General features: G+C 34.7%; 2 pseudogenes; both read right to left on the minus strand.

Moving 5' to 3' along the window:
* Nucleotides 1–455: 455 nt before the first annotated feature.
* LOC132804147 (ATP synthase subunit alpha, chloroplastic-like) lies at nt 456–1,964 on the minus strand (annotated as a pseudogene).
* Nucleotides 1,965–13,997: 12,033 nt separating this feature from the next.
* On the minus strand, nt 13,998–22,328 carry LOC132804248 (DNA-directed RNA polymerase subunit beta''-like; annotated as a pseudogene).
* Between the last annotated feature and the right edge of the window lie 750 nt (nt 22,329–23,078).

Here is a 23,078-nt window from a genome sequence, read left to right on the forward strand (position 1 = left end):
ATTATTTCCATATATTACATATTTAATGTATGTTAATATGTGTACATAATTATTCTGTATTTCATATTAATAATATATTTGATATAGAAATGTAATATATTATTATTTCTATATTATTATAAAAAATATTTATTACAAAAAACAAAAACTTTTATATTTTATAATTTTTTTATATTTTATTTTAAAATAATTTAGTATTTTAAAATAATTTACATAATTATATAATAGAAAAAAGTATATAATTTATTTCTTATTATTAAAATTAGTATTAAAATTTAAAATTAGTATTAAATCAAGATTTAATTAATATCAATTTATTTTCTTTAATTAAGATTGATAAAAATTAAAAGTGATCAATTTATTTTCTTTAATTAAGATTGGCAAAAATTCAAACTGATCAATTTCTTTTCTTTAATTAAGATTCATAAAAATTAAAAGTGATCAAATTATTTTCTTTATACTTGTTCCTGAAGTAGAAAACGCTCCAGCTGTTCCTGAATAGCATCTTTCAAAAGGGCTTTTGCTTCCTCGGTAAATGTCTTGGTAGAAGCTATGATTTCTTGGAACTAAGTTTTATTTGTTTTTAAGTAAGTATGAACTCAATGAGAAATTTCCTTACCTGCCCAATTTCTAATGAATCAAGATAACCATTGGTTCCAATATAAATAGTCATTATCTACTCTTTCACCGCGAGAGGGGCTGATTAAGATTGTTTGAGCAACTCATGTAATCGTTGACCTCTTGCCAATTGATTATGAGTAGCTTTATCGAGATCATAAGTGAATTGTGCAAGGGCTTCCAATTCTGCGAATTGCACCAATTCCAATTTTGATTTGCTAGCTACTTGTTTCATGGCTTTAATTTGAGTTGCAGACTGTGGATACAAAAATACCCACATAAATAGCAAGTCTGATTCCGGCATTGAATACATCAATGGATAGAATATTTGTCCATCTGTAATGGACATTACATTAGCAGGAATATAAGCCGAAAGATCTCCCGATTGAGTCTCAACTATTGGTAAAGCAGTCATTCTTCCTTCACCTAAATGAGAACTTGATTTAGCAACTCTTTCCAAATGGCATGAACGCAAATAAGAAACATCTCCCGGATAAGCTTGTCGGCCTGCTGGTCTGTGTAATAAAAGAGACATTTTGCGATAAGCCTCTACTTGTTTTGAGAGATTGTCATAAATAATTAAAGTGTGTTGTTCGCGGTACATAAGATATTCAGCCAGAGCAGTTCCTATATAAGGAGCGAGGTATTGTAATGTAGCAGGAGAATCGGCTGTTTTAGCCACCATAATAGTGTAATCCATTGCTCCTCTTTCCTGTAAAGGAGTCACCACCTGAGCCACAGAAGATGCTTTTTGACCAATTACATTTTGCCCTTGTTGATTGAGAATTATATCTGTGGCTACTGCTATTTTACTGGTTTTCCTGTCCCCAATAATTAATTCTCGCTGACCACGTCCTATAGGAATCATTGAATCAATAGCAATAAGTCCCATTTGAAGAGGCTCATATATCGAACGTCTCGAAATAATACCCGAGGTGGGAGATTCAATTAACTGGGATTCAGAAGGTGAAATTTCATCTCGACATCAATAGGTTTAGCCATAGCATTTATAACACAACCCAAAAAGCCTCACTTATTAAGATTTGAGCAATTTTTCTTGTTGCTTTTACAGAAAGTCCCTCTTGTATCATCAAACCATCACCCATTAATACAACATTGACATTATTTGATTCCAAATTTAGAGCAATGCCTATCGTACCTTCTTCAAATTCTATTAATTCCCTTGCCATTACTTTATCAAGACCATAAATATGAGCAATATCGTCGCCTACTTAAAGTACAGTACCGGTATTTAAAATCTTTACGTCTCTATTATATTGCTTAATACATTCATGAATAATGTTACTAATTTCACCTACTCAAATAGTTACCATGAGTATTTCCTAATTCTTTATTTTTGGTTGAAAAAAAGGTAATTCTTGCAGTAGAAAGACTAACCTTTTATTTCTTTCATCTCTCCAAACATGCCAATATTAGTATTAATGGTACATAAATGTAACTTGATGTTCAAACAACTATTCAGAGTTCCTAGAGCTCCTTGTAAGGCTTGTTGGAAAACCCGTTGTCGAACTTGATTAATAGCTTTTTGTTGTTCAAAATGAATGGTTTCATTTTTGTAATTTTCTAATTGTTCCAAGGTTTTCTAAGTTTAATTAATCAAATTCAATTTTTCTCGTTCTATTTCAGAGTATCCATTCGCTCGAAACTGCTCCACTTCCATTTCTACTTTCTGCAAGTGGGACCGGGCTTTTTCCAGCCGTTCTAGGCCCCCCCCCCCCCCCCCCCCCCCCCCACCTAGTTCTTCTGAATTGTGAATAGACTTCAAGATCTGCTATTTTCGATTATCTAATAAATCACTAAATGAAAGTAGATTATCTTTCCATTCATTTTAAAACTTCCACGATCCCTTCCCAAACCAAACATGAATCTTTTGATTCATTTGGCTCTCACACCCAATTACTTATGCATGGGGGAAGCTCCCTAGCTTTTTTTTAATGTAGTGAGCCTATCCTCTTTTCTCTATTCATATTTGTGAAAGTATAGAAATTGATCACTAATCCAAGAACATAATATTCGAAGCACTTTTTTGACCAAACAAATAATTACCAGCATAGATTCAGCATAGAATAAAAAACATAAAAAAAAAGGGGTGAAATATCCATTTTTCTAATTTTTAAAAATCAAATACAAATAACGGGTTGAAATCATTTTCTTTTATCGACATGAGTGTTTTATATCAAAAAAAAAATTCCAACTTTTGGAAATCATTTATGGATTAACATATTCTTTATTACATATAAACTTCAAACGATTTAGCTTTAACCCTGTTAACAATCCCACATTATTGGTTGATAGAGAATCAAAGTAGATTTACCAATGAATCACAAATGCTATGGTTCTTAAATATGGTTTCTTAATTTATTCATAAGTAACTCGCGGAATCGTGCACCTTTTCGAGTTAAAATGAAAAAAAGTGCAGTTGGTTGAATCCAGCCTATTCTTGAAATAAACAACTCATACACACTCCCTTTCCAAAAAAAATCAATACATCAAAGACTACACTTAGATATAAAACCCGAAACGCCCAACGAATGGTCAATTATCCAATGAAAGGAAAGAATCGGTTACATTTTTCATATGATCTCCTATTTCTTATAGATAGACTAATTATCTATATTTTTTTATTCTATTATTTTCTAAATTAAACAGGAATAGGGTAAAAGTTTAAACAAAGGGATTTACAAATAAAAGCACTATTGTCACAACCAGTCCATAAATTGTTAAAAGCTTCCATAAAAGCCAAACTAAGTAATAAAGTACCTCGTATTTTTCACTCCACTTCTGGTTGTCTAGCAATCCCTTCCACAGCTTGGGCCGCGGAGGTACAATAGAAGCAAGCCCAGCAGCCAATCCAACAGCAATAACGGAAGTGGTAGAAATCAGTGGATTCATGATAAATTCCTTGCAAAAAATAAATAAAATAAAGAAACAGTTAATGATACAATCAACCAATGAATTATGGCTTACTTATTCTATCAGTAAGATTTATCCATTCAAAGTCACTAAAAACCACAAATTGAAATAATAATATTCTTGAAGCAATAGAACTGCTTCGATATTTTCCTATACATGTAATTTTTGTTAATTCGTACAACTTTTGTTCGGCCAGTTCTTTTTTTTTTTTTTCCGAACCATTCTTTGTATTTTCTGTTTTTTTTTTTTGTGATTTAAATTCATTCACTATCCAGAAAAAATTATAGTCAAAATGGAAGGACTTATATTGGAATCCCTATCCAAATATTGGAATCCCTATCGAAATTCATAACATAATAGTAAGGCAAATTAAATATATCTTTAATTCATATATACCTAGTTACTATTGAATATCACATATACATGTCTTTCCCCCATAATGTAAACCACGTATTCCTATGTTAGATTCAGTTAGATTCTAGAATCATTCTTCGAAACATACATAAGAATTGTCTTATAACGATTATATTACATACATCTAGTTTGACCCTCCCCCCCCCCCCCCCCCCCCCCCTATATGAACCTAGGATGACCTGCTCCTAAACTCATATTATTTTAACCCGGATCTTTAATTAAGTTCAAGTTCTAATGGAATGAACCTCAACCCCTAACCAACTTGTGGTTAGAAACCTTGGTATAATGTAGACGCCACAATAGGGGATGGAAAATCTATTGATAAGTCAAGCTAAAACAACCAATTCTATAATGGTGTTTTAGGTGTTCTCAAAGAACAAAGAGATAATTAATCTCACAAGTATTTTCTTTATCAAATCAAAGTTGTATTCTTATTGAAATATAAGCCTTTAAATAGGCTACAAAGCCACGAAATAAAACCCTAGAACGTAAAGAAAACCGGCCACCACACATAAAGAAACCTAGTTGGCCGAAACTATACTTCCTTTCCTAATCTAAGTTTGATTAATTAATTCCTTTATATTAAATTAGGAATTAATTAATTTACAACAAAATAAAAACCTTCCTAAAGTAATTTGTCTAGAAAATAAATAAATAAAAACCCAAAAAGAAATAAAGTCAATTGCAAATTAGGTAACGAGTTGACTTTGACATCTAGGCTGAATTATGTCTTCAACCGAGCTAACTTATATCTGTTCGAGCTAACTTGTGTCTGGCCGAGCTAACTGATGTCTATCCGAGCTAAGTTGTGTCTGGCCGAGCTAACAAATGTCTGTCCGAGCTAAGTTGCATCCGATGTCCGAAGTCCGAGATCAGATGTCCGAGGCAAGGCTCCGAGTCAGAGATCAGATGTCCGAGGCAAGATTCCAATGTCCGAGACAAGGGTGTCCGATATAAAATGTCCGATATATGAGTATCCGATGAATTAGCCTGCACCACTTGGATACTTAAAACAGGTCTTTTATCTTCAGGTATGGACAAGCCCTTTTGAGAATGAATTACTCTCTGGATAAAGGCAGCAAGGTTATCCTTAAACCTCTTAGCTTGAGCCTTAGCGATCGGTCCAATCTTCATCTGTATCGGATCAGTACCCTAGCGAGTTGTCGGTGGTGCGTGCTCGGGCGGGTTTGCATCATTCCGCTCCTCTTGAAAAGGATTTGTCCTCAAATCGAAGTCATCACCTGCAGCAAAAGGAGATAAATCAGCAACATTAAATGTGGCACTAACACTATACTCACCCGGTAAATCAAGTTTGTAGGCATTGTCGTTTATCCTCTCCAAAACTAGAAAAGGTCCATCTCCCCTTGGCATTAGTTTGGATTTCCTTTGTTCAGGAAACCTTTCTTTCCTTAAATGCAGCCACACCCAATCTCCAGGTTCAAACACCATTGATTTTTGGCCTTGATTAGCCACCTTTGCATATTTCTTGGTCCTCCTCTCAATATTTGCTCGTGTCTTCTCATGAATCTGCTTTACAAATTCAGCTTTTCGTTTTCCATCTAGATTAGCACGCTCACTTAAAGGTAAAGGTGTTAAATCTAATGGAGTCAAAGGATTAAAACCATAAACAATTTCAAATGGAGTAAATTTAGTTGGTGAATGTAAAGTTCTATTATATGCAAATTCAACATATGGCAAACATTCTTAAATTTCTACTAATTAATGCTCTCAACAATGCAGACAAGGTTCTATTTACTACTTCAGTTTGTCCATCAGTTTGTGGATGACAAGTAGTTGAAAATAAAAGCTTAGTACCTAATTTAGCCCACAAAGTTTTCCAAAAATAGCTTAAGAACTTAGCATCCCTATCCGAAATAATAGTTCTTAGCATTCCATGCAATCTCACAATTTCCTTGAAAAATAAATTAGCAATATTGGATGCATCATCAGTTTTGTTACATGCAATAAAATGTGCCATCTTAGAAAACCTATCTACTACAACAAAAATTGAATCGAATCCTTACCTGTCCTTGACCTAGGCAACCTAAGAATAAAATTCATAGACAAATCTACCCAAGGATAGGTAGGAATTAGCAAAGGCTTATACAATCCATGCGGCTTCAATGTCGATTTTGTTTTTCGGCACTTTAAACATCTTTCACAAATTCTCTCAACATCTCTCCTCATGTTAGGCCAATAAAAATGTTCTTGCAGCAAGGATAAATTTTTTAAAATACCAAAATGACCCATCAAACCACCCCCATGTCCTTCACGAACCAATAATTCCCTAATACTACAATTAGGCACACAAAGTTTGTTCTCCTTAAACAAATATCCCTCAAATATGTAAAATTTATTAAATCCATGTTTCAAACAGGTTCTAAAAATTTCTCCAAAGTCACTATCATGCTCATAAAGTTCTTTCAATTGTTCAAATCCAAGCAATCTGGCATCTAATGTAGAAAAGAGTACATATCTTTGGGATAATGCATCGGCAACCACATTTTCTTTACCTTTTTTGTAGCGGATCACATAGGGAAAGGTTTCAATAAATTCAATCCACTTGGCATGCCTTCGGTTGAGCTTTCCTTGACCCTTGATATGCTTCAAAGACTCATGATCCGTATGAATCACAAACTCCTTTGGCATAAGATAATGCTGCCACGTCTCCAAAGCCCTCACCAAAGCATACATCTCCTTGTCATAAGTCGGGTAGTTTAGGGCAGCTCCATTTAATTTTTCACTAAAGTAGGCTATGGGTCTTCCTTCTTGCATTAAGACAGCTCCAATACCTACACCCGAACTATCACACTCAATTTCAAAAGTCTTAGAAAAATTTGGCAAAACTAATAAAGGTGCATTACACAATTTTTCTTTCAACAAATTAAAAGATTTTTCTTATACTTCCCCCCATTTGAAGCCAACATTCTTCTTGACAACTTCATTCATGGCTGCTGCTATGGTACTAAAATCCTTAACAAATCTTCTATAAAAGCTCGCCAAGCCATGAAAACTCCTCACTTGGGTGATAGAAGTAGGAACCGGCCACTCGTGAATTGCTTTCACCTTAGCTTGGTCAACTTTGATTCCTGCAGCACTTACTATAAACCCTAGAAACACAAGCTCATCTTTGCAAAATTCACATTTTTTAATGTTAGCAAACAATCTTTCTTTTCTAAGAACTTGCAAAACTTGCCTAAGTTGATCCACATGATCATTCAAATTTCAGCTATATATTAGAATGTCATCAAAATAAACAACCACAAATTTACCAATAAATGGACGCATTACATGATTCATAAGCTTCACGAAAGTACTAGGTGCATTGGATAATCCAAAAGGCATAACTTACCATTCATACAGCCCATATTTAGTTTTGAATGCAGTTTTCCATTCATCACCTTCTTCCATCCTAATTTGATGATAACCACTCCTAAGATCAATTTTTGTAAACATGCAAGCACCATGCAACTCATCAAGCATATCATCTGATCTAGGAATGGGATGCCTATATTTGATAGTAATATTATTTATAGTCCTACAATCAACACACATTCTCCAATAACCATCCTTTTTAGGTACCAACAAAACAGGAACAGCACATGGACTTAAACTCTCACGAAAGTATCCTTTATCAAGCAAATCACTTACCTGTTTTTGCAGCTCCTTTGTTTCCTCGGGATTGCTCCTATAAGCTGGTCTATTTGGTATGGCAGCTCCTGGAACAAAGTCAATTTGATGTTCTATCCCTCGAATAGGTGGTAGTCCACTTGAAATTTCATTTGGGAAGACATCTCCAAATTCCTTCAAAAGAGAAATCATTGAACTTGGCAATTCAAGTTCTTCAAAGTTAGTTTGATCATTAAAATAATTTTCTTCAAAGGTTTCTTACATGTAATAACCTTATTAATATCCCCTAAACTTAAATAAAAATTGCTACTTAACCTTTCTTTTCTTTCTTTTTCTCTTTTTCCCTTGGATTGGCTCAAACCTTCGGATTTTCCTTCCTTCTCCAAGCTCTCGGGTTTGCCACTTTCTTTCCCCTCTCTTTCGATTTTTCCTTGATCTTTCCACTCAATATGAGCCTTAGAAACCTTTCCTTGATCAGCAACCTCAATCTTACCTTCTTGAAAGGATGGTGAAGCCGTTGGTGCCATACTTGCTTTTTCCTCGAGCTTTTCGGCTTCTCTCCTTTGTTGCATTTGTAATTGGTCTTTGTAAACCTCTTTAGGAGATAATGGTTCCAGCTTGACCTTCTTCCCTTTAAACCTGAAAACAATACTATTTTCTCGACCAAAATGAGTAGCATCTTTATCAAATTGCCATGGTCTACCTAATAGTATATGTCCAGTAATCATGGGAACAATATCACACAAGACTACATCCTCATATCTACCTATACTAAATTTTGCTTTGGCTTGCTTATTTACCCTCATCTCACCACTATCATTTAACCATTGTAACCTCTAAGGCTCTGGATGTTTAATTGTTTTCAAGCCTAATTTATCAACTACAAGATTACTTATCACATTAGTACAACTCCCACTATCTATAATCATGCTACAAATTCTACCTTGTATTTCGCAGCGAGTGTGGAAGATGTTTTCTCTTTGTATCTGCTCTTCATCTTTGTAGACAGCAAGTACTCTCCTTGAAACCACGCTCAACTCGGCATTAGATGTATCTACAGGTTCGGCTTCATCTTCATTGCAATCCTCCTCTTGCTCGGTTTCAGCCCCACTAGCCTCACTCTCAGATTCCACTTCTCCATTACCCTTAATTACCATTATTCTCCTATTCGGGCATTGGCTAGCTATATGTCCTCTTCCTTGGCACTTGAAACAAATAAGTTCTCTTGACTTTTAAGGTTTAAGTTCAGATTTTACCTCACCTTTAATGGCTTGGACAGATTCGGCTTTAAGTTCCCTTCTTGGCCGGTTAGTAGCTTCTTCACCAAGCTTTGGCTTTAGCTTGCTTTCATAAGTAGAATTGTTTTTCCAGCCACTTGAACTTGTCCTTCCACTGCTGGAAACTCCTCCAAACCGTGTGCTAACACCCCTCCTCTTGAATTGGTTCTCAAGCTTAATTGCTACATGCAACATCTCCTCCAATTCCAAGTATTATTGTAATTCAAGTTGGTTGGCAATGTCACGGTTCAAACCACCAAGAAATCTCGCCATTGTTGCCTCCCTATCCTCATTCATATTCAGCCTCATCATTAACATCTCCATCTCTTTGTAATAATCCTCCACGGACCTGCTTCCTTCAGACAAAGATTGAAGCCTTTGATGCAGCAACCTATGGTAATGGGAAGGCATAAACCGCTTTCTCGTGGTTCCTTTCATTTGTCGCCATGTTGTAATCAAGTCATCACCAACTCTCCTTCGGGCGCTTTGCTCATTTGTCCACCATTGGAGTGTATAATGGCCAAACTCCATTGCTGCCAACTTCACCTTCTTACCTTCTGAATAATTGTGGCAGTAAAAAATCATCTCCATTTTTTCTTCCCACTCTAAATAAGCTTCGGGATCACTTTTACCCATAAAAGGTGGGATGTTAACCTTGATATTTCCCAAATCATCATTTGTATCTTCCCTCCTATATCTTCCATGGCCAACTCTATCTTGGACAGCAAGAGTTTCCTCCATACCTTCCTCAAAGTCTCCACCAAATGGCTCCTCATCAAATTCCCCTCTCGGTCTCTCACGACCTCCTCGTCCTCGGCCTCGCCCTCCATGGAATTCTTGCCAATTTCTTGTATTCGGAATTCCTTGTGAGGCTTCTAGCCTTCCCATTCTTTGATTCATATGCTCCAATTAAGCACTAACCCATTGTATTGACTCCAAAACAGCTCTCATGTCCACTTGATCTCCACTCCCGGTAGATCGGGCATCGCCATGGAATGCTACGGACTCCTCCTCATTGATCCTCAAGGGTGGCTCTCCTCTCCTCAATCTTGATTCTGTCATGTTAGTATAATAATGCAATAGAAATAAAATAGGACCTTACAATTTCACTCCCTTACGTGTTTCACTTAAATGAGGACTCGATACTCGTGTTTGCAAACTTGTTTCGGCTTTTTTCCCTCTTTTAAGCTCAACACTCTTGCCTTTTTCCATTCAATGAATTATCTCAAAGTTCTAATTAAAACACTCACAAAACAGCAATTAGATCACTAGTATGTTTTAATTATACTTATCAACAAACAGCAAGCAAAAGGTAGTTAATACCGAAAGAATCCAACAAATCCTAATTTTTCAGCTTTCTAGACAAGAAAACACATAAAATATGGGAAAACGTTGGAATTTTTCAAAACTGCACCAGATGGTAGTAGATTATGAGTTCAAGAATAAAATTCCAGTAAAAGAAATTCAAATACGAACAAGAATCAAATTGAACAAAAATATAGAATAGTTGTTGGTTGTTGTTCTTTGTAATTCAAGTTTTTGTATCAAATCCCTTAACTAATTTTAATCCAAATAATTTAGCACTCACACTCAAATATCCAGCAGCAAAAATAACTCTCCAGAAACTCCAAATATGGAATAAATAATCAACAAACCAGCAGCTCCAACAAATTTCCAGCAAACAAATCAAACTCCAACAAACCGAAATATTTTTCTTTTTTTTCTTTTTTGTTTTTATTCGGCTTTACCTCTTCTTTTTTTTTTTTTAACTCACAGAACATAAACAACTGTAGTAGCAAGAATAAGTACCAAAATTGCAATTCCAACTCCAAAACAAACACCAAATCCGTGACCTCCAAATAATCACAAATGTGCAGTTTTTTTTTTTTTTTAAATGTTGCCGTAAACTCTTTTTTTTTTTCTTTTTTTTTTAATATATGAATGCAAATATTTAAGACTAAAACAGCAAAGAAAAATCAATAAAAACCAAATTAAAAGAACAATGATGAAAGACAACCAACAACCTAGGAAACAAAAAGTACAGTAAAACTAGGAAATCCTAATTCAACTAGGAATTAATTTTTTTTTTTTTTTAAAGATGCAGAACGTGTATGGGATGGATGCAACCTTAACCTAATGCTAAAATTGCAGAATATCACAAAAACAAATAAAGAAAATAAAGATAGATCAAACCTGAACAAAACTTAGCTCTTATACCAAATGATACGAACCTAGGACGACCTGCTCCTAAACCTGTATTATATTAGCCCGGATCTTTAATTAAGTTCAAGTTCTAATGGAATGAACCTCAACCCCTAACCAACTTGTGATTAAAAACCTTGGTATAATATAAACGCCATAATAGGGGATGGAAAACCTATTGATAAGTCAAGCTAAAACAACCAATTCTCTAATGGTGTTTTAGGTGTTCTCAAAGAACAAAGAGATAATTAATCTCATAAGTATTTTCTTTATCAAATCAAAGTTGTATTCTTATTGAAAAATAATCCTTTAAATAGGCTACAAAGCCATGAAATAAAACCCTAGAACGTAAAGAAAACCGGCCACCACACATAAAGAAATCTAGTTGGCCGAAACTATACTTCCTTTCCTAATCTAAGTTTGATTAATTAATTCCTTTATATTAAATTAGGAATTAATTAATTTACAATAAAATAAAAACCTTCCTAAAGTAATTTGTCCAGAAAATAAATAAATAAAAACCCAAAAAGAAATAAAGTCAATCGCAAATTAGGTAACGAGTTGACTTTGACATCTAGGCTGAATTATGTCTTCAACCGAGCTAACGTATGTCTGTTCGAGCTAACTTGTGTCTGGCCGAGATAACTGATGTCTGTAACTGATGTCTGTCCGAGTTAACTTGTGTCGGGCCGAGCTAACTGATGTCTGTCCGAGCTAAGTTGTGTCTAGCCGAGCTAACAGATGTCTGTCCGAGCTAAGTTGCATCCGATGTCCGAAGTTCGAGATCAGATGTCTGAGGCAAGGCTCCGAGTCAGAGATCAGATGTCCGAGGCAAGATTCCAATGTCTGAGACAAGGGTGTCCGATATAAAATGTCCGAGACAAGGGTGTCCGATATAAAATGTCCGATATATGAGTATCCGATGTATTAGCCTCCACCATTTGGATACTTAAAACAGGTCTTTTATCTTCAGGTATGGACAAGCCCTTTTGAGAATGAATTACTCTCTCGATAAAGGCAGCAAGGTTATCCTTAAACCTCTTAGCTTGAGCCCTAGTGATTGGTCCAGTCTTCATCTGTATCGGATCAGTACCCCAGCGAGTTGTCGGTGGTGCAAGCTCGGGCGGGTTTGCATCACCCCCCCCCTTTAATCAACCCCCTTTTTTATAAATATCCTTTTGTAAACCCTTATCTTCTATTTTTATTTATCATTTTCCCCCATGACTACAATCAATCTAATTGACAAATTCGTTAGACATAATCATTGCATAGAAATATCAGGATTGAGTTGATCGAAGTTCATGTAATTTATTATTTATTAATTTTTTTTGGTCAATCGATGAATTGGATGAACAAAACAATATCAATAGAAAGGGAGTATTCATTGGAGGGTGGTATAAATCAAGCAAACAGGAATTTGAGGAAAGAGATAGATCTCTTTCCTTTTTTTTTTTTTTTTTTTTTTTACAATTCCTTAACTTAATATCGTAATATTCTTTTTACTATTACTCTAGATCGTAAATACTTTATTCTTATTTCGATCCTATTTGTATATTTTTCTTCCTTAAGTCTAAGTGGATTACTTTGAGACACGTAGACATGCCGTCACGCTAAGCTAAAAAAAAGACTATGTCGAAAACTAATCAATGATGACCTTCCATGGATTCGCCTATATAAGCTGCAACTAAGATTGCAAAAATAAGAGCTTGAATGCCACTTGTAAAAAATCCAAGGAACATGATAGGTATAGGAACCACTAAAGGTACTAAAGAAACAAGAACGTCAACTACTAATTTATCGATTAATATATTTTCGAAAAGTCAAAAACTAAGCGATAAGGATTTTGTGAAATCTTCTAAGATGTTAATGGGAAAAAGGATTGGGGTTGGTTGAATGTATTTAGCAAAATAACCTAATCCCTTTTTTGAAAGGTACACATAGAAATATGCTACTAACGTGAGTGAAGCTAAAGCAACAATAGTATTTATATTATTTGTGCGTGCAGTTAACTCCCCATGAGGTAACTGTATGATTTTCCAGGGTAAAAAAGCCCCTAACCAATTTGAATTGAATTGAAGCTATAGCATCATCATTTGTCATAATCGAAATATCTACTAGATCTGGGTCACAATTTGTATTGTTGGAATGCCCAAATTCATACATTCGCGAAGAGCTGTAGATTTTTCTTGCTGATCAACAATTATTACAATATCAGGCAATCCAGTCATATAAGTAATCCCGTCGAGATATGTTTGCAAGTGAGATAATTGTCTCTTCAACACAGCCGCATCCCTTTTCGGTAGATGATTGAGTCTCCCCATCTTTTTTTTCTGTTCTCAAGTCCCTGAACTTGTGAAGTCTTGTTTCGATAGTATACCAAGTCGTTAACATACCATCAAGCCATTTTTTTATTAACTTAGTTACACTGAGCGTTTATTATAGCCCGTGCTACTGAATCTACCGCTTTATTTTTGGTACCTACAGTTAAGAATTCTTTTCCCCTAGTTGCAGCATCAAAAACTAAATCACAAGCTTCTGTCAAAAACCGAGTAGTTCTGGTAAGATTTATAATATGAATACCTTTACGCCTGCCGAAATATAAGGTGCCATTCGAGGATTTCATTTCCTAGTACCATGACCAAAATGAACTTCTACTCCCATCATCTCTTCCAAATTGATGTTCCAATATGTTCTTGGCATTTCTCCCCACACTTCGTCTATTTTTTTTTTTCCATTGAAAAAAAAAAAAGAAGAAGCTAAAATAGAAATAAATAATTGTTCCCACGGAAACTTCTTTTCTACCGAAGATTGGCCATTGATGCACGATCCAGACCACTCATTTCTTTCTATTCATTATTATCTTTATTTCTATTACCAAATTAAACGACCACAACACAAATAGAGAAAAGGATGAATTTTCTTTTAGGAATCATTAAATCCTACAAACGATTGGTCTGATATATCATGTAAATTCTTTGAAATGCAAAAATCAAATAATTCTCTGTGGTCCAACAAAATGTCTTTCATTTCCCACTCGAATAAATTCTTCCTTTTCATTTCCAAAGGAATGTGGTGATATTGCCTTGAACAGTGCACTAATCTTTTGAATTCGATCCCAACGGGTATCATCCCCCATAGAACAATGTTCTCTTTCAGAACATTCAACCAATTGATATGACCATGTAGAGCAGCTTTGCTAAAACGCAAGTAGTTTCTTGAAAACTCGCTTTGGATATGAAACTTCGAGTATTTAAAGATGCTTTCATGATTCCCAATAATATGGCTCTGTAACAAATCACTTCTTCCAAAGCATGCCCCGTTCGTTCCACTCGCAACAATCCAATTAGTTCTCCTGGTGAAAAAATATTAAACATTCCATATTCTGAAATCATCACTTTTAATGTTATTTGACAATAATTTCTATATGTCTATTATGGATTTGCACCCCCAGTATCGATAAACCTTTTGGATCTTATTAACTAAAGAGATATGACTTTGCACTATAGTTAGCTCAGCACCAATCAAGAATCCCCAAGGAATTCTAAGAACTCTTGTTATATGTTCGTTCTAGCTCTCAACCCTATTTTCTATGTTCATCAATATTGAATCAATCGAACACACTTCTAACACTTGTTCCACTTTTGGAAGACGCTGTGTTATATCACCAGATCTCGATTTTTCATATATAAATGTAACTAATGTAACTAATGTATCTCCTTTCGAAAGCATTTCTCCATAATGGCCATGAACAGTTGCTCCTAGAGTGGCCCAACAAGGCTTTGCCGATCTTATTACGATAAAGTCAATTTGAACATTTATAACTTGGCCCGATTTTAGGTAGGGCCCTTTTTTAGCTATACATACATTTTCACAAACAAATTTCCCCAGGCTAAATTATTGTAGTTGTTTCTACACAATAATTACGATCATAATTATGATGGAGAAAATGCCAATTTAAGTTGAATGGATTCAAAAGGATGTCATTGCATGGAGCAGAATTATAAATTCTCCCGTTTTCATCCATTAAATAATATTTTAGTACTTGAAAAGTATGTTTTAAATTGTCAAGTTCTAAATGTTTAGTTACAAAGATCTGATCATGAGTTTTTAAAAGGTAATTATCAATTTAAGAGGCTGTTCCTAAAGGGCCTAATGAATTACTAATTGGAGGATCTCTTTTAATTGATTCTTTTATTACATTGTAATATTTTACATCACGGAATGGACCCATTTGAAAACAATTAAATGATGACAAAATTATCAAAGATTGAGATTCCTTACTTCTATTGAACCACATACAAATAGTTCATTGATTTTGGCAATGGATTGTTTAATCCTTTCCTTGGAATAAATAGAACAAAATGGATTGGTACGATTTGACCTATTATCAGAGATCAATCCTGAACCTAACAGATCATTCCTTTTTCTGATATACGAAATATGGGATTTCACTAAGTTGATTCTTAGGAAATCTCAAATCAAACCATTTGTCCTTACTTCAACAAAGGAAGCGTGGGCCTCTTCAATAAAAGAAGTTTTTTTTTTGTCTGGGTCCCAATTCAACACTAAACAACTCTGAACTAATTGGATGCTTATGCCAGAAATGCCCCGAATTGGTTTATCATTTCCATAAAGAATATAATTTACAACTCTAAGTTCTAGATTATCACTTTCCTGCAATGGGTCCAGAGGGAAAAGTGTTTCTAAATTTATACCGTCCGCTATTTTATGTATGATTACGGGCCGAACCAAAACAAAATATTTTTCGATTTTTTTGATTCCTTACATTTTTTTTAACTGTTCCCGGTGGTATCAAGATGTTGCTGTGTCGAAATATCTTATCCATCTCTATAGTAAAATGGATATCTCCAAAAAAGATTTTAAGTTCAATCTTTTTTTTTTTATCCACTCGTGCTAATCCGCCTGCTTGACTTCTTATATTTAAAGTGATTCGTGTATCTACTCCAATGATACTATTGTTCCTACCATTATGGAAGAAGATTCAGGTTAAATATGCACTTCCTCGGGAATGAAAAAAAAATCAATCTACTTTCATTTGGTATTTTGGCTTAAATTCTTTGACTCCTTGATACTCAAGAAAACCCTCTTAAATTCTACAAAAATACCATTTATCAATATTTCAATCGAAATAGTGGGATGAGGCATTAATTCTTTCTCTCATTTTTAAATCTACTAGAATGGAATAATGAATCTATTTCATCATCTCTTTTCCAATAAAAATAAATCAGAATTCTCCTGTAGAATAGAAGGAAATATGAAATTACAATGACCTTTATATATGATTCGATTAATTTCTGAATAATCGGAAACGATACTTTCTTTTTTACCAGAAAGACACAAACTAAAGAATTTTTGTTTTACTTGATCATTATTTATTTAATTTCCTAAAAGGGTAGAAAATATTTTTCCTTCGATAGAAATAAAATGAACATTCATATGATCTTGATCTTTGTGGAGTGAAAAAGGGATGACACTGGATCGGCACAAACCTCCTGACAATATCCATAAATGACTTGTTTTCGGTAAGAGATGGACATTACTCTACGTAAATTTTGGTGCATGGTCTACATCGATACTCTAGTGCATTTCTCCTTCTGAGTCAGAATAAATATGTTTTCGAACATTTTCTTTAAAATTTAAAGTGTATGTTCCCAGGCAAATTTTAGCATTAACTTGTTTGGATTCTACACATTGATCATTTTGAACTAAAATAAAACTTTTGGGTTACATACACGTCTACATAACATAGAAAAGCGGGATGCCCATGACATGTACATGTAGGATGAACCAAATCCTCATTGAATTTTATTTTTCCATTAGAAAGGGCTCGTACATGTTATGCAGTACCCCCTGTGAATACCTCATCGGTATGAAAAGTTCTTAATGTTAGTTAAATGCCTAGTTCCCTAATAGACTGACCTACAATAATACCTACAGCTTCCCCTAATTCGACTAGGTCACCATAAGTAGGGCTCCGTGCATAACATAATTGGTAGATCCAAGACGTGCTTTTACAAGCAAAGGGAGTTTGGATAGATATTGGTTATATTTGAAAGGTTATGAATCGATTGAAAAGTCCAATCCTAATATCTTGATTTTGGATGGCATTACATCGAGGGCCTATATATATATATCGTCTACTAATACATGACCAATCAATGTTTGGATAAAAATTCTTTCCGGCATCATCCCATTACGAGAACTTACAAAAATACCTTGGGCGGTGCAACAATCTGTTCTACGTATAACAATGTATTGAACAACTTCAACAAGTCTGCATGTAAGATATTCAGCATTCGATGTTTGTATAGCAATATCCATAACTCCGTTGCGAACTTCGTAACAAGAAATGATATGTTCTGTTAAAGACAGCCCTCCACATAAATTGATTTGGATAGGTAAATAAATCATTTGTCCGTGTGGATGCGACATTAACCCTCTCATGCCTACTAATTGGTGCACTTGAGATACATTTCCTCTAGCTCCTGAAAAGGGCATTATATGGATTGGATTAAAAGGGTCCTTCATCCTAAAATTAGGATGCATTTCTTGTTGCAAATAGTCACTTGGAGCATACCATATCTCAATAGATTGTCGTAATTTTTCTACCATGTGTACATTCCCATAATGATGGTGTTTTTCCTAAATCAAACCTTGTTGTTCAGCATCTTGGACTAGCCATCCCTTAGAAGGTATTGTTAAAGATCATGAATTCCTAACGAAATGGATGTAGCAGTGGCTTCTCGAAATCCCAGAGTCTTTACTTGATCTAGGATGTGTGATGTATATGCCATTCCAAAGTGGTCTATTAATCTACTAATAACCCATTTAATGGCAGTTCCATCTATCACTTCATTGTGAAAGGACAGATTAGCCCGTTCTGCCATAAGTACCTCCATATTCCGCTGAGTAGGGCTCACCAATGGGTTTGAGTCAATGATAGGAAAACTTCCTTTTCTTGATCTTAATTCATGTAGAAATTCAGGAACTATGGTCCTACTCGAACCAGAGAGACCTGAATTCACACTTGTGTCATAGAATTACTTAGCTTGGATACCATATTATTGGTATCATATGAGCAGGCTAGGCGAAATCCTTGTATAGCTTCTTCGTTTTCTCGATGAAGAGAAATATGACCAACAGAGGTTCAAGCGTATATACAAAAATTTTCCTTTTTATGCTTCTTACTATTAGATAGGGCCCATAAATCTCATGATAGGCAACCAAAATTTCATAGTGAACTTCGAGGGAAGCTTCTCTTAAAGTAATAACGCATTGATCTAGTTGCCACTGGAGCCATAAAAGACTGTCTAAATGGATTATTTCCGCTGATAAGCTCCAATTGCATCATAGGAATTGCAAAAACCTCTTCCTCGGAGAAAGACAATTAAACAATTCCCAATCATAGTCCTTACGGATCGGATCATCCATAGAATATACAAAAAGAATCCTTCTTTTTCCCAATCCAGTTCCTCCACCACCGTGAACCCCAATTAGATTCAAGCATGATACACTTTTTAGTTATTGGGAGAACCCAAGTACTCTCTTTTCAATCTAGGAAACAGCTCTCAGAGATCTTTTTTCCTTTTGGAAGATATAGGAGCAAAATAATCAACCTATTGATATCGGAAGAGCCAAAACATTCTTCCAATGTATCATTTATGGGTCCAACGAAATTCATAGCTATAGGAAGATTTCATTATGTAGATTTATCCTAAAGATTTCATTTGAATTGGACTTTGGTTATTCACCATGTACGAGGATCCCCGCTAAGCATCCATGGCTGAATGGTTAAAGCGCCTAACTCATAATTGGCGAATTTATAGGTTCAATTGCTACTGAATGCATCCCAATGGGACCCTCCAATAAAATAAGTCTATTGGAATTGGCTTTGTATCAATGGAATCTCATCATCCATACATAACGAATTGGTATGGTATATTCATAGCATAACATATGAACAGTAAGAACTAGCATTCTTATTGAGACTAGAACTCATAAGGAAGAAAATATATTTATTGATGGAATCAAATATGCAGTATTTACATACAAAAGTATTCGATTATTGTTGAAAAATCAATATACTTCTAATGTCAAATCAGGATCAACGAGGACAAAAATAAAGTATTGGGTCGAACTCTTCTTTGGTTTCAAGGTAATAGCTATGAATAGTCATTGACTCTTGGGAAAGGGTAGAAGAATGGGACCTATTATGGGATATACAATGCATTAAAGATGTATGATCATTACAGTTCAACCGGGATATTCTATTCCACCTCTTAGGAAGAAAAGAACTTCAATCAAAATACTTAATAGCATGGCGATACATTTATTCTACCGTGGGCACACGCAAAGGAGCCGTAGACAGTCAAGTGAAATCCAATCCACGAAATAATTTGATCTATGGGTAGCATCATTGTGGTAAAGGTCGTAATGCCAGAGGAATCATTACCGCAGGCCGTAGAGGGGAAGGTCATAAGCATTTATATCGTAAAATAGATTTTTGATAGAATGAAAAAGACATATATGGTAGAATCGTAACTCTAGAAAACGATACTAATTGAAATGCATACATTTGTCTCATACACTATGGGGATGGTGAGAAAATATATATTTTACATCCTAGAGGGGCTATAATTGAAGATACCATTGTTTCTGGTACAAAAGTTCCTATAAAAATGGGAAATGTCCAAACTTTAAGTGCCATTTGAACTTTTGGTTTACGTAATTGGAAGTAACCAATTAGGTTTACGATGAAACCTAGAAATCAATCATTGATCCAATTTGAATACCTCTACAGGATATACCTCAACAAAAAACTGAAGAGTAACGGCAGCAAGTGATTGAGTTGAGTAGTTCCTCATATAAAATTATTGACTCTAGAGATATAGTAATATAGAGAAGACAAAATTGTTACAAGCATCGATATAATCAGAAATGCCCTTTGTTTCAAAGAGAGGAGTACATGTTATTCACATTTCATTTAATGGTCAGAGGCAAATTGAAAGCTAAGTAGTGGTAATTGTAAGGATTCCCTGGGGGAAAAAGAGAGATGTCTCCTACGTTACTCGTAATATGTGGAAGTATCGACGTAATTTCATAGAGCCATTTGGTCTGAATGCTACATGAAGAACATAAGCCAGATGAAGGAATAGAAAGACCTAGGATGTAGAAGTTGCGATCAGATCTATTCATTAAAAAATAGGAAGAACAGGAAGACTAGGAAGACCTATCATTTCCTCTTTGATGCCTTTGAATTCCATATTTGAAGTTGCGATCGGATCTATTCATTTAAAAATAATCGATTCAATACATTTCTCAATACATTTCTTCTGTACCCATAGCTGCTATATTAAATTTGAATCAGACTATATTGGATTTGAATCAGACTTTGGATCAATCTATATTGATTGATTGCTCCATTATGTTGTTGCTAGCAAATGCCACTATTTTTGGTTTTATATCTTCTAAATCATTCCCATAGAAGGCCCGGACCCATTATTTTATGATCTTTCAATAAAAAGATTAATTTTATTCATAAAAAATAGGAGGTAGAACCAATAAAGATTTCTTTTTCGATTCATCTCTGGAGTTGAATACCTCATTCAAGAATCATTTTTGATTCAATCTATAGGAATCAATAGAAAAGGCAAATCCCTTATGATACACCAGATTTACATCGGTTATTGATAGAGTGGATAGATCTGCCATTCCTTGAACTTCTGGTTCGAAATCGTGTTGTAACGTGTAACCCCCCCTGTTCCGGTCATGGAATAGATGAAATAAATCAAAAAAATGGATTTTTATTCAAGAATGAAATCTTATTGGAACTATCCAATTGATCCTTCGGAACCATATCACATTCCGGATCTGATGACATAGGATGAATTGAGACAGTATTTTGTAAATACGTAATTATCTTGAATATATTAACTATTTCTTTATTTTTCAATCGCCTGGAAAAGACAAAAGAAACATCTTGTTCTTTCCTCAATAATTTTTGATCTCTAGTGGACCTCTCAGTCAGATTTGAACCTAAATGAAGTTTTGACCACCTGTCAGAGAAAAAAGAACTAACGGATCTCCCAAGAGATTCTTCGATTTCTTCCAAAAGTAGATGATTATTCATTTGCTTCTCACATTTAGTGAATATCCGGGACATTGAGGAATATCCAGAAAGGCATTTAGGGAATTGGTTTGATTCTATCTTTGTTCATTTCGTTTGAAGAAAAGAAGGATCTTAAAGAATCAATCTTTCTTTCAGTTGTTGTATCTCTCTTTGATTGATCAACGTGTGATATCTGAATTCTCATTAATAATGGAATCGAAATGATCTCTGGATCGATCAGAAGATCCTTTCTACGTGAACAAAATTGGATCTTGTGGAATCATATTGAATATTTGACGATACATTCTGTACCTTGCTAAAAAACTGATCCTTGTTTACCAACCATTCATTGTCTAACCAAATCCAATTCTCTCTCTATATGTTCCTAAAAAAATCCGATTCGTGTGGATTCTTCCCCCAACTAAAGAAGAGATATTGGCAGAATTGCCACATATAAAGTTGAGCACAATGTTGCAAAGAAATAGCCCACTTGTTTCTCAAGAAGAGATAGGAAACATGCTCAACATCATTTGATTGAATAGTTGACCCAACTCCTTGTTGTTTGAAGAAACCCTCCGCTTAAATTGGCATTTTCTCATGAAAAACAAACATGAGATAACAAATCCAGTCTTTCACTAAGATTTCGAATAGCTGTCCTGAATTCAAGTTGAATATGTTTTGCCTCTTTCTCAAAGAACAACGATCAAACAATTCCCAATCATGGTCCTTGTGGGTCGGATCATCCATAGAATATACAAAAAGAAACTCTAGATATTTAATATCTTTCTCTTTGAATGAGATCTCAATGTAGCGATGGTTTCATTAGATATCTTACAACTAGAATCCCTCTTTTTTCCAATCCAATTCCTTTACCACTGTGAACCCCAGTTAGATTCAGGCATGATACACTTTTTAGTTATTGGGAGAACCCAAGTACTCTTTTTCGGATCCAAGAAATAGTTCTCAGAGACCAATTTTCCTTTTGGAAGATACAGGAGTGAAACAATCAACCTATTGATATTGGAAGACCCAAAAGATTCTTCCAATGTATCATTTCTGGGTCCAATGAAATTCATAGGTAGAGGAAGAAGCCCTGTCAAATAGAGATTTTTTCTTTCGACCATCTTTCGATTGTTAATACGATATATAAAGACCATTACTACAAAGACTACTACACCCTTGATGGTGAAATATCGATTGTTGTTGAACCCTATAAATGTAAATTCTGTGAAAGTATGATACTCCAAATTTGGGAGTTAAAGAGTTTTATAAAACGTTCTTTATGGAGAAAAAAAAAAGGCGAATGAAAGATCCCACTAAATTGAATTAGGTCCATGAATCTAAGAAATAATGAGAATTCTTGATCTCTCTCAATATCTCTCTTAATTTGAAAATCCAGGATTTGAATTGATGTCTTTTCATTGAGTCCTCCTAAATTGCATTGATTTATCCAAAAGATTTCATTTGAATTGCAATTTGGTTATTCACCATGTACGAGCATCCCCACTAAGCATCCATGGCTGAGTAGTTAAAGCACCCTACTCATAATTGGCAAATTCGTAGGTTCAATTCCTGCTGGATGCATGCCAATGGGACCCCCCAATAAAATAAGTCTATTGGAATTGGCTCTATATCAATGGAATCTCATCATCCATGCATAATGAACATATTCATATCATAGCATATGAACAGTAAGAACTAGCATTCTTATTAAGACTAGAACTTATAGGGAAGAAAATATATTTATGGACGGAATCAAATATGCAGTATTTACAGACAAAAGTATTTGGTTATTGTTGAAAAATCAATATACTTTTAATGTCTAGTCAAGATCACCTAGGACAGAAATAAAGCATTGGGTCGAACTATTCTTT

Source organism: Ziziphus jujuba, chromosome 6 (genome assembly GCF_031755915.1).
Source record: "Ziziphus jujuba cultivar Dongzao chromosome 6, ASM3175591v1".
NCBI lineage: Eukaryota > Viridiplantae > Streptophyta > Magnoliopsida > Rosales > Rhamnaceae > Ziziphus > Ziziphus jujuba.